Genomic DNA, 16,988 nt, shown 5'->3' on the forward strand with positions numbered 1-16,988 from the left:
AATCGACGTTTTGGGCATAAGCCCTTCTTCAGGAATGAGGAAAGTTTGTCCAGCAGGCTAAGATAAAAGGTAGGGAGGAGGGACTTGGGGGAGGGGCGTACTACTTGCGGAGCGTTTCAGAGAACACCTCTGGGACACCCGGACCAACCAACCCAACCACCCTGTAGCTCAACATTTCAATTCCCCCTCCCACTCCACCAAGGATATGCAGGTCTTTGGACTCCTCCATCGTCAGACCACAACAAAACGACGGTTGGAGGAAGAACGCCTCATCTTCCGCCTAGGAACCCTCCAACCACAAGGGATGAACTCAGATTTCACCAGTTTCCTCATTTCCCCTCCCCCCACCCTGTCTCAGTCAAATCCATCGAATTCAGCACCGCCTTCCTAACCTGCAATCTTCTTCCCGACCTCTGCGCCCCCACCCCAGTCTGACCTATCACCCTCACCTTGACCTCTTTCCACCTATCACATTTCCGACGCCCCTCCCCCAAGTCCCTCCTCCCTACCTTTTATCTTAGCCTGCTGGACAAACTTTCCTCATTCCTGAAGAAGGGCTTATGCCCGAAACGTCGATTCTCCTGTTCCCTGGATGCTGCCTGACCTGCTGCGCTTTTCCAGCAACACATTTCCAGCTTCTTAACAACCCTATCAACCTGGTGGCAACATGGACACCGAGATCTCTCTGCTCATCTACACAACCAAGAATCTTACCATTAGCTCAGTACTCTGCATTCCTGTTGCTCCTACCAAAGTGAATCACCTCACATTTTTCTCCATTAAACACATTTGCCACCTCTCAGCCCAGCTCTGCATTTTATCTATGTCCCTCTGTAACCTGCAACATCTTTCTGCACTGTCCACAACTCCACCGACTTTAGTGTCATCTGCAAATTTACTAACCCATCCTTCTACAAACTCATCTAGATCATTTATGAAAATGACAAACAGCAATGGCCCCAAAACAGATCCTTGCGGTGTACCACCTGTAATTGAACTCAAGATGAACATTTCCAATCATGCACTACCTTTTGTCTTCTTTCAGCTAGCCAATTTCTGATCCAAACCACTAAATCACCCACAGTCCTATGCCTCCATATTTTGTGTAATAGCCTACCGTGGGGAACCTTATCAAATGCCTTACGGAAATCGACATCAACCACTTTACCCTCATCCACCTGTTTGGTCACCTTCTGAAAGAACTCAATAAGGTTTGTGAGGCTTGATCTACCCTTCACAAAGCTGTGTGCTGTATATCTCTATGACTCTAATCAACCTATTCCTCTCTAGATCATTATAAATCCTATCTCTTATAACCTTTTTCAACACTTTATCCACAACCAAAGTAAGGCTCACTGGTCTGTAATTACCAGGGTTCTCTCTCCTCCCATTCTTGAACAAGGAGACACCATTTGCTATCCTCCAGTCTTCTGGCACTATTCCTGTAGAAAATAACAACATAACGATCAAAGCCAAAGGATCTGCAATCTCCTGGCTGGCTTCCCAGAGAATCCTAGGAAAAATCCATCTGGCCCACGGGACTTATCTATTTCCACACTTTTCAGAATTGCTAACATCTCCTCCTTGGGAACCTCAATCCCATCCAGTCTAGTAGACTGTATTGCAGTATTGTCCTCGACAACATTGGCTTTTTCCAGTGTAAATACCGATAAAAAATATTCATTTAGCGCTTCCCTTTCTCCTCGGACTCCATGCACAACTTCCCACTACTATCCTTGATTGGCCCTAATCTTACTTTAGAAATTCTGTTATTCCTGATATGCCAATAGAAAGCTTTAGGGTTTTCCTTGATCCTATCTGCTCGTGACTTCTCATGTCCCCTCCTGGCTCTTAGTTCTCTCTTTAGGTCTTTCCTGCCTAACTTGTAACTCTCAAGCACCCTAAATGAGCCTTCACATTCTCATCCTAACATAAGCCTTCTTCTTCCTCTTGACAAGAGATTCAACTTTTTTAGTAAATCATGCTCCCTCACTCGACCACCTCCTCCCTGCCTGACAGGTATATACTTATCAAGTATACACAGTAGCTGATCCTTGAATAAGCTCCACATTTCAATTATGCCCATCCCTGCAGTTTCCTTCCCCATCCTATGCATAATCACATCATAATACCCTTCCCCCAGCTATAACTCTTGCCCTGTGTTATATCCAGTTCCCTAACGTGGTTTCCAAGGAACTGGAGTTGGGTGCACTTCCCGCAGATGAAGTCAACAGGGACACTAGTGGTGACCCTGACCTCCCACATTCTGCAGGAGGAACATTCAATTGCCCTAACCTCCATTCCCACTATTCTAAATTCTCAGTAAGACTGTAGAAAAGTAAAGAATAAAACAAGGCGAGTTACCTTCCCAATCTGATGCACAGAACCTTTTGTTTTGATTAGAGGAGGAGGATGGGTGGGAGATATTATCTCAGTAGTGTTTCGGGTAATGCAACCACACAACTATATTACTTCACTTACTCAGCAGTCCCATGTCTGCTCCTGCTCAGCGTGTGCTCCGCCTAGTCACAAGGTAAGTTTTTAAATGAGTGATTCACCTTCCCATCAGCCCCCTGGTCAACGTTCCTGCTCTTCCTGCTGCTTCCTGCATGCTGTAGATCAAACCTCACTATTTCGAGAGTTGTCACAAAAGTTAAAGAGTTTATAAAAGTATGCAAGATTACCTGTCCTTTTAAATCCAGGTTAACAGAAAATGCAAACCAGGTTTCTATGCTGAACAAGAACAACTAATTATTATGAAGAAATAGATTTTGACGACAGGTAAAATGAATATGAATTGCCACCATATATTGGGCGGCACGGTGGCACAGTGGTTAGTACTGCTGCCTCACAGCGCCAGAGACCCGGGTTCAATTCCAGCCTCAGGCGACTGACTGTGTGGAGTTTGCACGTTCTCTCCGTGTCTGCGTGGGTTTCCTCCGGGTGCTCCGGTTTCCTCCCACAGTCCAAAGATGTGCAGGTCAGGTGAATTGGCCATGCTAAATTGTCCGTAGTGTTAGGTAAGGGGTAAATGTAGGGGCATGGGTGGGTTGCGCTTCGGCGGGTCGGTGTGGACTTGTTGGGCCAAAGGGCCTGTTTCCACACTGTAATGTAATGTAATCTAATCTAATCTAATCTAACTCTACAAGATAAAACTTTGCCCCTTTATAGAACCCCGACACTCATACAGAAAGACCGCCAAAAAATGGTTTTACGGGAAGGGAAAAATTGGGGAAGCAATTCAATGGTCCCTGTGCAGTGTTTGGTGAGTTGACCATTTTGGCTTGTCAGAGCTTGTTGTTTATTGACCTGTCTTTTTCTCTCTCTCTTTCAGTGCTTTTCTTTGCTGGCAGGACACAAAGCAACTGTTTTGCAAATTATAAACCTCTGATTTATTGGTGAAAAGCAACAGATTACAGCAACTGGTTAGGGAAAATATAAATTTGTTTCCTTGAGGCTTTGTGTATTTTTTTAATGCAGAAACAGGGCACTAACTCTCCTATCAAAGGTTCAAAGACTTCACTCCTGTAAATTTTCCCAGCGAGCTGGGAGCCAATCAAATAAATGTTGGCAGGCAGACAGCATTAGTCATCAACACCTAATCACAGCTGAACAAACCAATCAGCTACTCGTTGTTGGCCGAATGTGATTTTGTACACACACCGTGGTGGCGGTTTGTCTGCAATTAATCTTAGGCCTGTTGAACAAACACCAGTATAAATAGCATTACACTAATTGCTGGTTGTTTGTTCTTAAAATGTATGGTGAATCCTTCCAAGATCCTTGATCTTAAGATAGTCCTTTTCCCATTTCAGCCCACAATCAAAAATATAGAAAAATAAACATATATGGTCTCAATAATGTTAATACTTTTCACAGTATCTCAGATACTGAAACAAAAACAGAAAATACTGGAGAAACTCAGCAGGATCTGTGGAAAGAAATCCAAGTTAACGTTTCTAGTCCAGTGGCTCTTCATCACAACAGTCAGTAACTATTTAGACTGAAAACTGAGAGAGAGGGGCAGAAGGATAGAGGTGAGCAGATAGATAGAGTCAGAGCCCAAAGAGAGAGAGATATTAATGGGTAGGTAAATTTAGAGATTATGGATAGCAGGTCAGGACAGAAGTAAAGCTGGATGAGCGACAATGAAGAGCTCAGAGTGAGAAAATGGGCTAGCTTTACTAAATGCCACTCATTTAATGTAATAATAGGTTTTGGCGTTCATGGAAATGGGTGACTATATTGAAAGCAATCCATGTCATTAAGGACCAGGTGTGGGGTGGTTAAAAACAACATGGAAGGATGAAATCAGGCTCTAAAGTTATTGGGCTGGATGTCGAGTCCTAGAGGCCGTAGGGTTCTCAATTCATAAATGAGATGTTGGTCTTCAAGCTTGTGCGAAGGCTCACAGGAACAGTACAGCAAGCCTTCGAGAGAAACGTTGGCATGGGAAACGGTGGTGTGTTGGAGTAGCAGGCAAATGGAAACTCAGGGTCATTTTACTGTTCCGCAAAGCGGTCACCCAGCCTGTGCTTTGTCACCCCAGTGTAGACCAGACCACATTGTGAACAGTGAATATCGTAGATTGAGTGAAGTACAGGTAAATTGCTGCTTCATCTTGGATAGTGAGGAGTGCAGAGGTACAAGGGCAAGTATGACACCTTCTGCAACGGCATGGGAAAGTGCCTCAAAGAGTGCAAGAACAACTAAGAGGTTCATTAGCCTCCTGGACAAAGCAGTCTGCTTGATCTACACCCCATCCACCAATTTAAAAGTCCACCACTGTTGCATTGTGGCAACAGTGAGCACTATCTATAATGTGACCTGCAGCAACTCACCAAGCCCTCTCTGATAATGCCTTCCAAACTGACAATCTTTAACATCTGCAAGATCATGGGAACTTCACCACCCTGCAATTACCCCTCCAAACCACACAGCATCCTGACTTTGGAATGTACTTTGTCATGTACCTGCACACTCCTCACCATCCAAGGCACCAGGTGAAGCAGCAATTTACCTGTACTTGACTTTTTCTTCACTCTCACTGCATCAAAATCCTGGAACTCCCCACCTTACAGCTCTGCGGGTGTATATCTACCCTCAAGGACTGTAGACATTCAAGAGGCATCTCACTACCAGCTTCTCAAGAGTTATTCAGCAATTCAGAAATAAATTATGGTTTTATGTCAGATTTTAATGAAGATTTAAATTGAAGGATGGGATGCTGATAAAGAGGACAGCTTTGTCCTTACTGAGCATTATTGGAACTGTACTCATTGAGACAAGTGGAGAGTGTTTTATCTAACTCTTGATCTGCATGTTGTAGATGGTGGATAGACCTCGAGGAGACAGGGAATGAGTTACTTGCTATAGAATTCCCAACTTCTGACCTTCTCATGTAGACACAACATATATACGGCTGGTTCAGTTCAACTTCCATTCCATGGTAACCCCCAGGATGTTGACAGCGAGTGATTAAGATATGGTTAATATTATTTTGCAAGAAGTGGTGATAGTTAGATTCTCTCTTGGTGAATCTGGTCATTGTCTGGCCCTCATGTGGGAAAAAATATATATTTGCCACTTATCAGCACAAACTTGGATGTGGTCCTGGTCTTGCTTCATGTGGGCAGACTGCTTCAACACCTTGAAATTTATGCTGCTGTTAAACATTCTGAAATTATCAGTGAATATCCCCATTTCCAGCCTTGTGATGGAGGGAACATCATTGATGAAGCAGTTGAAGATATTTGGGTGTGGGATACTGTGCTGAGCAACTCTGTTGCAATGTTTTAGGGCTGGACCTCCAAAAATCACAACCACCTTCTTCCATTCTTTCAACTTTAAGAAAGTTCTGGGATTTGCATATGAAAGAACTGAAACCAACATGCCCATTCTAAAAGATGAGAGACTTAACAAACAACCCAGGTCTTTTTCAATATATAATTTCAGTTACATCACACTGTAAACTTTTGCTGTAAGTTCTGTGTCCTATGATCTTATACTCCACAACCACCTGATGAAGGAGCAGCGCTCCAAAAGGTAGTGCTTCCAAATAAACCTGTTGGACTATAACTGGTGTTGTGTGATTTTTAACTTTGTACACCCCAGTCCAATACCGGCACCTCCAAATCATGTCTGTCATTGTAAGTATGGTACCAGCAAATGGAGAGATTCCCTCTGATTCCCATTGACCAAAATTGGAGGTGTAGTGGACAGCGAAGAGGGTTACCTCAGATTACAACAGGATCTTGACCAGATGGGCCAATGGGAGGAGAAGTGACAGATGGAGTTTAATTCAGATAAATGCGAGGTGCTGCATTTTGGGAAAGCAAATCTTAGCAAGATTTATACACTTAATGGTAAGGTCCTAGGGAGTGTGCTGAACAAAGAGACCTTGGAGTGCATGTTCATAGCTCCTTGAAAGTGGAGTCGCAGGTAGATAGGATAGTGAAGAAGGCGTTTGGTATGCTTTCCTTTATTGGTCAGAGTATTGAGTACAGGAGTTGGGAGGTCATTTTGCAGCTGTACAGGACATTAGTTAGGCCACTGTTGGAATATTGCGTGCAATTCTGGTCTCCCTCCTATCGGAAAGATGTTGTGAAACTTGAAAGGGTTCAGAAAAGATTTACAAGGATGTTGCCAGGGTTGGAGAATCTGAGCTACAGGGAGATGCTGAACAGGCTGGGGCTGTTTTCCCTGGAGCGTCGGAGGCTGAGAGGTGACCTTATAGAGGTTTACAAAATTATGAAGGGCATGGATAGGATAAATAGACAAAGTCTTTTCCCTGGGGTCGGGGAGTCCAGAACTAGAGGGCATAGGTTTAGGGTGAGAGGGGAAAGATATAAAAGAAACCTAAGGGGCAACGTTTTCACGCAGAGGGTGGTACGTGTATGGAATGAGCTGCCAGAGGATGTGGTGGAGGCTGGTACAATTGCATCATTTAAGAGGCATTTAGATGGGTATATGAATAGGAAGGGTTTGGAGAGATATGGGCCGGGTGCTGGCAGGTGGGGCTAGATTGGGTTGGGATATATGGTCGGCATGGATGGGTTGGGCCGAAGGGTCTGTTTCCATGCTGTACATCTCTATGACTCTATGAATCTATGACTTAGGCTTCTCTCAGATCCTTGATGCTATGCATATTCAGATGATTTCAAGTGCAGTCACTTAAACCTCAATATTGGTGTAAATTAGAAAGGTTTATGTCGCCAACACTCATCCCAGGAAAATTTCACATAGCATCATTAGTCAGTATAATCATTGCCTAAATATTCTGGCCCAAGAGGCAACATGCAATCAATGAAATGAAAAACAACATTCAGGACTATTTTCTTCACAATTTTAATAAAATCCACAAAGTGCAAGACAACAACAAACACCAAAGGACAGAACATTTACAAACCATAGAATCTCCCAGTTACAGTGTAATGAACAGTCAAGAACACCAGGTCCCCTCACCTTTATATATAAAAAAAAGTAAAATTAATATCATCTTTTGTCATCAGAATGTGGGATTTCAATGATAACATCAAGCTTGGCTTTTCAGAAGTTTCATTGCTCGTTTGTGTTGAGCTCTTGAATTATCATAGTGTTGCTGGAATGAACAGAATCAACACAGTAGTTATTTCAGATGAATTGTGTTCAGTGTGTTATTGATGATGATCATGATCAAGAGACAAGTCTCTGGCACAAAATCCTAGAAGATACTCACATGCGAAGACACATAAAACATTGCTTCTTTTGTACCTGTAACAAAACATTGAAATGTATCTTTAAATCAAAGAACGATTTTTAAACTGACTATTAAGGTTTTAAACTGATTATCAAAGACTGATTATTAAACAATTTGTAAGAAAATTAAATAGTGCTGAAAAAAGACATCTTCTATTAAAGATTGCACTAGTCAGGGCAATTTGCAAGGATTCCAATTCAAGGGGAAAAATGCACTGCATGAAAATTGAGGACTGGTTGGTTGGCAAGTGAAAATTGATTGCGACAGCATTGCCATGGAGAATGTACTCATTAAGTATGATCGACAGTTAGCTACCAGGATTTATTTAAATTTTAAACCAGGCAGTTTGATACTAATTGGCCAGGTATTGCCTTGAGAAATGGCTGTTACCTGTTTTGTTGAGTTGAAACAGGTGCAGTGTGTGTGAATGTTCTGTCTGTGTTCAAAGAACAAGATCCTAAATATGCAATTTCCAATGCATGCAAGTGTGCCATTTTGTGTGCCTAACCGAAAATCCTAAATTGATGGTCAACACAATTCTTCGCACACTCCAAAATTATCTAGTATTTGCAGAATTATATCTAATATTTGACAGTGTGTTGTGACTATTGAAAGTACATTCTGACTAATACAGTCAGTACCTTCCTTGCTGTGAACAGCCAAAGGGACATGCTGTGATGATGCTATGGCTTTAAGAGGTACATTTTGTCCTTTTTTTTGCCTTGTGAAGAAAGGTTGAGACAGAAGTGATGAGTAGTCTGCTCCAAAGCCGATAAAGTAAACACCTTATGAGGCCTTGAGTTTTTTAAAAAGTTGGAACAAGAGAAGCAGCCTGAATGGGTAGAGTCAATCTCCTATAGGACCAAGAATCATTTTAGTTTTAGCCTTCAGTAGCAATTGCTTGGGGGTCTTGAGGTTGGATGTGGAAGCTGTTTTTCCTGCCTCTGTTACAGTTAAAAGCTGGATGTTCTCTTCCTGCTACTAGAATTGCCTGTGAGACAATCTGTTTTACTAAAGTGGCCTTTGTCTTGGGTGTATTAATGAGATGTCACTATACTGAAAGAGTCAATTAGTAGTAGTTAGTACACATTACGATAGAGTTACAGTTAAGCCAATTCTTTTCTTTAATTTTTGTTTTGTCTGTATTTTAACTATAGTATGAAGAAAGTGGGATTTGCTTCAAGACCAGTAGTTTGACCAATCAAATTATGTCTGAAATGCAATGCCTGACACTTGTTTCTAAAATAACAAAATGATATGGTCTAAACTATTTCTTTCATATATTTTGAGGGGGATGATTTGGTCCATAACAATGCTGTTTGGTATGATCCATTAGTTTTTAGGGACATACAGTTACATATCTGGTATTTCATCAGCTCTGAAATTCATACACCACATTACACACATGGCAGCATATTGTTTTCACTTTACAGTAACATCCTGTTAGCAATGAACTCCACTTGTCTTGCTACTGCACATTCACAGTGTGAAACAGTTAGCTCCACCTTGTTCAAACTTTTGCAATAGTTTACCCTTTCAAGGTAACCTGAGGTAGACTGAGCACTTATCAAGACTAAGGGTGATCCCCCTAAGGTTCTTCAATGTGTTTGCTATTACATTGTGAGAAACGAGCTAAGTCAGGTCACCATTATATTACAGCCTGGCTTTGAAATGTCCTATGTCAGCATTAAGTTTGCATAGTGTGCAAATGGTACAGTCCCTATCTCAAAATTGTTAATCAACGTGAATGAGTGCAATCTCCATGACAATGCCTCTACTGCTCAGAATCCATTGCCAATCAATTAGCACTCTCTTCTCACACAGTATAAATACAGGTTTTCCCTTTGAATTTATTTTCTTGCAAATTGCCCTGATGGTTGCAAAATGAAGAGCTTTAATAAAATGTGACATTTTCAGCAACATTGAAGTATTGACTAAAAAAGCATTTATATAAGGAAATGTTAATACTTGAAATATGTAGGCTTTAGACATCTGCTTAATTTATTAAAACAAAGCCCTGTCTCAGACTCTACTGTCATGCAGCTAAATTGAGGTTACAACACTTTAATGTAGCTGCCAATTGTTTGACACTAAATGTATATTATACTCACATTGGGAAACTCCTCCAATAATTCTGTTGAATTGCTTTCCACCTGCAATATTGAGGTTCATGGCTTTAATATTTGTTAAATTATTCTTTTTATTTTTTGACTAATCTCTAAAGCTTTAAATAATATTAAATTATAAATGAAGAAGTGATAATATTTTGAGATTTGGAGTTGGGATTCAGTGACTAAGTACTGGGGTAAAGAAATTCTCACCCAAATCTCCTGTTGGTCAATGCAGCAGCCATTAGTCCAGCCCTGGGACACTGGCAGTAAGTTTTATGGATAAACTAAATCATAGAATCTCTACAGTGTGGAAGGTGGGCATTCGGCCCATCAAGTACTGACCCTCAGAAGAGCATTCAACCCAGACCCATCTCCCTACCCTATTCCTGTAATTCTGCATTTCCATGGCCAATTCACCTAGCCTGCACATTCCTGGACATTATGAGCAATTTACCATGGCCAATCCACCTAAAACTGGACTGTGGGAGGAAACCAGAGCACGTGGAGGAAACCCACGCAGACGCGAGGAGAATGTATAAATTCCACACAGTCCCTTGAGGCTGGAAACAAATCCCAGGTCCCTGGTGGTGTGAGACAGCAGTGCTAATCACTGAGCAACCATACCAACTCAAGAGACTGAGAATCTCTATTGATTGGAATTTGAAAGTTCTGAAATTTCTATTAAAAGTTCGGTAATGTTTTAAATCATGTAAATAAACTGCTTAACTTTATAATTAATGCTGTATTGCTCTAAGATAAGTAAGGTATACAGTAATTTAACCCAAATGTAGCAGCATCAAGAGAGCAGTATCTCTTACACCCATTGGATTTATCTGGATAAATCTGGAATTGTCGTGAAGGAAGGACCAATGATTAACATTGGTTTTTGGTGTGGGTGTAAGAGACACTGCTCTCTTGATGCTGCCACATTTGGGTTGAGTTACTGTGTACCTTACTTATCTTAGAGCAAAACAGAGTTAATGATAAATTTAAGCAGTTTATTTTCATGATTTAGAACATTTCAGAATTTTCAAAATACATGTATCCGAGACAGAATAGAATGTATAGAATGATCTTTCTTGAGAGTCACGATTGACTCACTTGCCCCACCCACAGGTTAAAGCTGTGAAGAACAGTTTAAGGATTTGTGATCACACCAGCTTAATCAAACACTACAAATACTATCATTTGCACCTTTCCAGTCCAGGATATTCAACTGAATTTGTCCTCATTCACAAATTTGTTTTTAAGCAGCAGACCTCCTGTCCTCAAAATTTTAACAGAGTAAATTGCCATATCACAGTCCGTTCTGACCCTGCTAGATCCTGGACTTTATACTTCTTAGCTGGCAATCCTGATTAACAAGAAAATGATTGAACAACATTCACAGATAACACTCACATTTGGTGATTTCATGAAAGAGGTCTCTTTTGATTTGTTATTGACCTGCAGTAAAATAGAAATATTTCTTTGTAAAGCACAATGGATTAATGAGACATGTTGTAAATGATCTGAAATGTTAAAAGTTCCATTGTCCCGTTGAGTATAATTGTGAGGTTACCTCAGTACTGTTTTCATTTGATTCTGATGAGTCACTGTTCCTGTCCACCATCTTCAACCCTCGACACTCTACATCAATGTCAACAACCTCTTCGGTAAAATATTCAACATGGCTTTTACACAAACTTTTTTCCTGTTAAAAGAGGAATTTTTTTAAACATTTTGTTTGCCAACTAATTCAATTTGGCACTTTCTATGATTAACTCAATACGCATGTTCCTTTTTGTGATATAACCCAGTACATGTGGCCCTTTCTATTAAGTAATTCCATACTAAAGACCTTATTTATTATTTAATTCAGAAAACGTAGCCTTTTATATGGTATAATTCAGAACACGCCTGCCTTTTGATGATGTAATGCAGTATATGTGCAACCGTATGACACACAAACTAGAAACAGGAGTAGGCCGTTCAATGTCTTAAAACTGCTCCACAATCCACAAGTTTGCTGATCTTATTGGAATTTCAACTCTGCAATTCCATATCCACTGTGATAATCTTTCACCCCTGCCTTAACCAGAATCTATCTCTACATTAAAAATATACAAAGAAACTGGTTCACTATCTTTTCAGAAAGCAAGTTCCAAAGTCACATAACCTGCAGAGAAAAAAAGAACTCATTCTACTACTTTTCCCAAATCTACATACCAACCTCTTGTGATTCATGCACCCTGGTCCCTATATATCTCAGAACTCTGTAATCTCTCACCACTTAGATAATACATTTCTTTTTATTCTTCATAAAGGGACCATTTCACATTCTCCCACATGATCATGCATTTGCCACATCTTTCCCCAATCACTTAACCATTTCTATCTTTTAAAAGTTTCCTTATGTTATTTTCACAACTTTAGTTCCGATATATGTTTCTGTCATCAGCAACCTTTGTAACCATATCTTCATCTAAGTAATTTAAAGAAGTTGTAAACAGTTGAGATTCCAGTCCTAATCTCTGTGACAGGCCACTTGTTGCATCTTGCCAGTCTGTGAAAGATTCATTTATGCTTATTCTTTGCTTCCTGTTTGCCAACTAATCTTCTGTTCATGCCAATATGATATCCCCTACATCCATGATTTTTTTATTTTTTGTAACCATTGATGTGGTATCTTATGAAATGCCTTCAAGAAAACTAAATATTGTACATATATTAGTCCCTCTTTATCCATAGCATTTATCATCTCAAAATACTCTAGAGATTGGTCAAACATGATTTCCCTTCCAAGAATACATGTTTTCTGTGCCCGATTACCTTAAACTTGTCCAAATGTGCTTCTTTCAAAGTAGTTTCTATAATTTTACTGGTGAAAGATATTGTGCTAATGGACCTGAATGTTTCTGCTTTCTGTTTCCCTTTTTTTTCATTCATTATTTTCCAAACTAATGGAACCATCCCCATATCAAAGAGGTTTTGGACAATTAAAATTAATGTATCAATGAGGGTCATGTGTCACCTTTTTAAGACACTAGAATGAAGGCCAATCCAAACCTGGATTATTGTCAGTCTGCAGCCCCATTAATTTACTGAGTATCATTTTTTTGGTGAGTGTAATTTCCTGAATCTGGTCTAATGCAATGAGATAGGATTAATTAATGATCTCATAGTGAAAGAATCATTGGGATTAGCGACCATTTATAATTTAATTTTGCATTCAGTTTGAGGGAGAAAGCATCTGAGACTATTTTTACATTTAAATGTGGGGAGTTATGAAAGTCCTGTCATGTCATGTCTTGCTAGAGGAGACAGTGAGGTCTGCAGATGCTGGAGATCAGAGTTGAGAGCGTGTTGCTGGAAAAGGATATCAGGAAGGGCTCCGGACAGAAACGTTGATTTTTCTGTTCCTTGGATGCTGCCTGACCTGCTGTGCTTTTCCAGCAACACACTCTCCGCTTTACACTCATAGACCCCATTATCACCCATCTAGCTTTTCTTCTTCCTGGCTTACTAACACCAATTCCTTACTTCCTCTCTCTCTCTCTCTCTCTCTCTCTGTGTCTCTCTCTCTCTCTGGGCTCCAGTTGCATCTATTCACTCACTCCTTTACCACACTCTGATCCCTTGTCATCAAGATAAACACGACATTTGTCCAGAACCTATCAGTTCTAAAAACGGTCACTGGACTTGAAATATTAACACTGCTTTCTCTCGACAGATTTTGTCCAAACTGCTGAGTTTCTACAGCAATTTGTGGTTTTGTCACACATGCTCCTTTGTATGATATAATTCAGAGCACACAGCTCTTTCCATGATATTTTTCAATACAGACGACAATTTCAAGGTAGCAATATAATTTGGGACTCACTGCAGTCTCTTTGATATATCAGTGACAACTGGGATCATCAAATTCTAGTCCAGAATTCTTGGAGCAGACAGTTTCTTTCACGGAGAATGTTAAATCCATGTTGTATGACAATTTCCCTGTGCGATGAATCTAATGAGAGGAAAGCAGTTCATTAGCATCTGACTCTATCTGATGTTCTTACTCTGTGCTGATTCACCCACCAGTGTGAGCATAATATTACATTCTGCTTCTGTTTAATGATCTGTACTGAACTACACTCAGTAATGTTCTTGTGGAGTTCAGAGAACGATACAGACTAAGACCAGGCCACACTTACATCCTTCACCCTTCTCCTGGTTATCCCCACACAGATTACTGATCTCGGTGATTTGGTTCAATTTTATAACAGACGCTCTCAGAGCATCCTTAGGCTCGGTATTCCTGTCGATAGAGAAAAGGATAAATTGTACAAAACATTCCAGAACTCTTCAGCGAATTATTTTTCCACCTCGGTGATATCTGAGTGAGTGAACCTCATTGGCAATAACTCGTTGGTTGATGAGGAGCCATGCTCTCTGGGACCTACCTGAGCAGTGGACAATCTGCACTGCAGCAATGGTGAGGAGGAAGGCTTTCATTCTGCCTCTTGTGTGATCAGCTGGCTGCTTTCTCAGAGTAAAGGAGCTGCTTCTCTCTCTTGCTCTGCCCTTTCCTTTATATCCTGCGCCTCCTCCACATTCAATTATATTTTTGTATATGACACCTATGTTTACTCAGTTTTGGTGATCCTGGGCAGAGGAAGCTTATTGCCAAGTGGCTGCAATATGGGGATAGCTTCCTCCAAGCATCGTCATCATGTTTAGATTTGGTGAGATCAGAGTTTGCTTCGTAGAATATGAAATAATGCATTGTCAGAGGAGAGGAAATTATCATCTACAGTTGGCACAGAGTGTATATCAGTTTTCTGATGTTTACATGACTAACACTATTGTAAATCTTCAGTAAATTGTATATCTTATAATCTTGGATCAAACCTTATTGGAAAAATAATGCACACTTTTGTTGTTGACCAAATTTGCCTCAGCCGTCCATGGAGTGGCCATTGTTGTTGGACCTCCACTCCATGACTCATTCTTTGAACTACAACTGAGCTCTGCATCTCCAACCCAGACATTTGCACTCAGCTTCCTCAGAACTGTGGGGTTTACCTGCTATCCAGCTTTCATAGTGCAAACTTAATGGGGGCTGCCAAACTAAACTATCATTTCATGGCAGTAGCTGCTGTATTCGGGTAGGTAAGAGTTTAAATGCCTCAAGCATTGTGAAAACCTTGTTATCTCCAGCTCCATTTCACTATTAAAGTATTTCAAAAATGTTATCCATGATTATTTGTTGTGTTGTGGCTGGCATTTCCTTGTGTTAACAGCCTCTCAGTCACTGACAGTGTGAATCCCCCCCGTTCCTCAGTCGCATGTTCACCATCCCTCACTTCATGGCAGTATGGCATCAATCCTACACCACTCCCAACAATGCAACCCATTTAACATCGACGGGAGAGCAGCCAGAGATTCCAGAAGGTGAGCTGGGATTTTGGTGGGTGCAGCGGAGAGTGCAGGTTGTGTAGAGCACTCTGTAAAGTGCAGGTACAGAAACTGAGGGGTCGTGGAGTTGATTACAATCTGTGATCTGATGGAGAGAGTGGTGGTGATTACAGTGTTTTGGAGTTGGTGGGGTGGGGGCAGGGGATGTGGTGAATGTTTTGTGTGGAGTGATGGGATGGCGGGGGATGAGAGCTGTCCGGGATGGGGTGAGGTAGTGCTGAACATTTTCCACAAGAGTGGTGTACATTACTTTAGATGCTAGTGTGATGCTCCAGCTAATTTTCTTAGTTCTGTGCTCCTGAGCTGTATTCAAAGCTTGGATAAATCTGTGAAAAGAAGTTGGGTGCTAATACAGCAAACAGCCTGTGTCTGCATATTCCTGGCCATCTGATCCAACTATCATTTGGTAAAACTAGCAATAAAACATTACAAGCTCCTGTATAAATATTGTGGATGTACAATAATTAAGTGTGACCTCAGAGTCCTGAGGCACATGAGCCACAAAATTGTGTCAGAGGCCTTTCTCCATAAGATAACATCATTATCTCAAAGGTTCAGTTGGCCAGGAGATACAACATGAATTGTGAATCTCGAGAACCTTTTCAATTTATTCCTCTTTCTTAGCAGCAGTGTTCCCATTCTAATTTTAAGAACTTGTTGGATTTACATGCTACTTGCCATTGAATCTCTGCAGAGTGTTGGGTTCATTATTCATAATTTTTCTTTTACAATATCATAATTGTGAATGCCAGTTCAATCAATCAGCATTTCTTGGAAAAGAAAACAAATTGAAATGATGTATCTCTTTCCTGCAGGAGACTTTTGTTTTGGAATTCACAAAATGACAACTTTTAAACATTAATTTCAATCATGATAGTATTCCTCAAGAACTAATCATTCTTTCTTTCTCTTTAAGTTGAATTCACTTGACCTTGTTTCTCTGCTTCCTTATTTTACGACATGGGGTAAACCCTCCTGCTTAATTTAAAACCAGCAATACAGAAAATATTTATCCCATGCAGTAATCTGTAGAACTTAAAATGGCCAAGAACTATTTAAAGTAAAATTAACAAATTTATTTCTTAAAGTATAACAGAGAATAATTAACTCACAACTATTTACAAGTCCTTCCTCTAACCTATCTTATACCTTCCCTTCTATAATACTACTCTGATAAAACTCCCAATTAAGATTTACAAAAGAACACTTCTTATCTCAAAACCAGCCTGCTTTCAGTTTTCACTGAATTCCTGTCTTTTCTTCTTCTTGGGGATCCTGCTTCACAGGTTGCTGATCGATAAAGGTACCTTTTAAGAGAGCTATTTTCAGGGCAGTATGCAGATGCATTTGGCTCGGCAGTTCTCCTCTCAACTATTCAACTTTCCCTGGTCTTATACTCCCAAAGCATCAGATTGTGTCATTAGCTTTTAAGATTATCAATATACTAAATTCAAATTTGATTGGAATTTGGTATTTTTTAGGGTATATTTTAAACTGATTGGCCTAATTCAAATCTGTTTTGTCATTTCCTGCTACCCCAATAGCTGCAGCACATGTTACATTGTGTCTTATTGTGAACACTTGGTGCTGTCACTGCTAGCTTTTGCTCTCTCAAAGGTAATGTACATCCACATCTGCATAACACATAGAATCCATTTGTTGATCCCAGCACAAGTTCTGTTCCAATGAAAACGCAT

General features: G+C 40.4%; 1 pseudogene across 1 annotated transcript; it reads right to left on the reverse strand.

Annotated features, from left to right (window-relative positions):
* Nucleotides 1-7,348: 7,348 nt before the first annotated feature.
* Nucleotides 7,349-14,328, reverse strand: LOC122551983 (secreted phosphoprotein 24-like; annotated as a pseudogene). Its single transcript, XR_006312244.2, has 8 exons — nt 14,273-14,328; nt 14,028-14,131; nt 13,712-13,840; nt 11,411-11,542; nt 11,251-11,295; nt 9,850-9,891; nt 7,718-7,752; nt 7,349-7,600 (listed from the first exon to the last, which is right to left on the reverse strand). The product of XR_006312244.2 is annotated as a secreted phosphoprotein 24-like (transcript).
* Between the last annotated feature and the right edge of the window lie 2,660 nt (nt 14,329-16,988).

This window comes from Chiloscyllium plagiosum, unplaced genomic scaffold, assembly GCF_037043375.1.
Source record: "Chiloscyllium plagiosum isolate Xiang-an unplaced genomic scaffold, Cpla_swu_hap1 HiC_scaffold_7, whole genome shotgun sequence".
NCBI lineage: Eukaryota > Metazoa > Chordata > Chondrichthyes > Orectolobiformes > Hemiscylliidae > Chiloscyllium > Chiloscyllium plagiosum.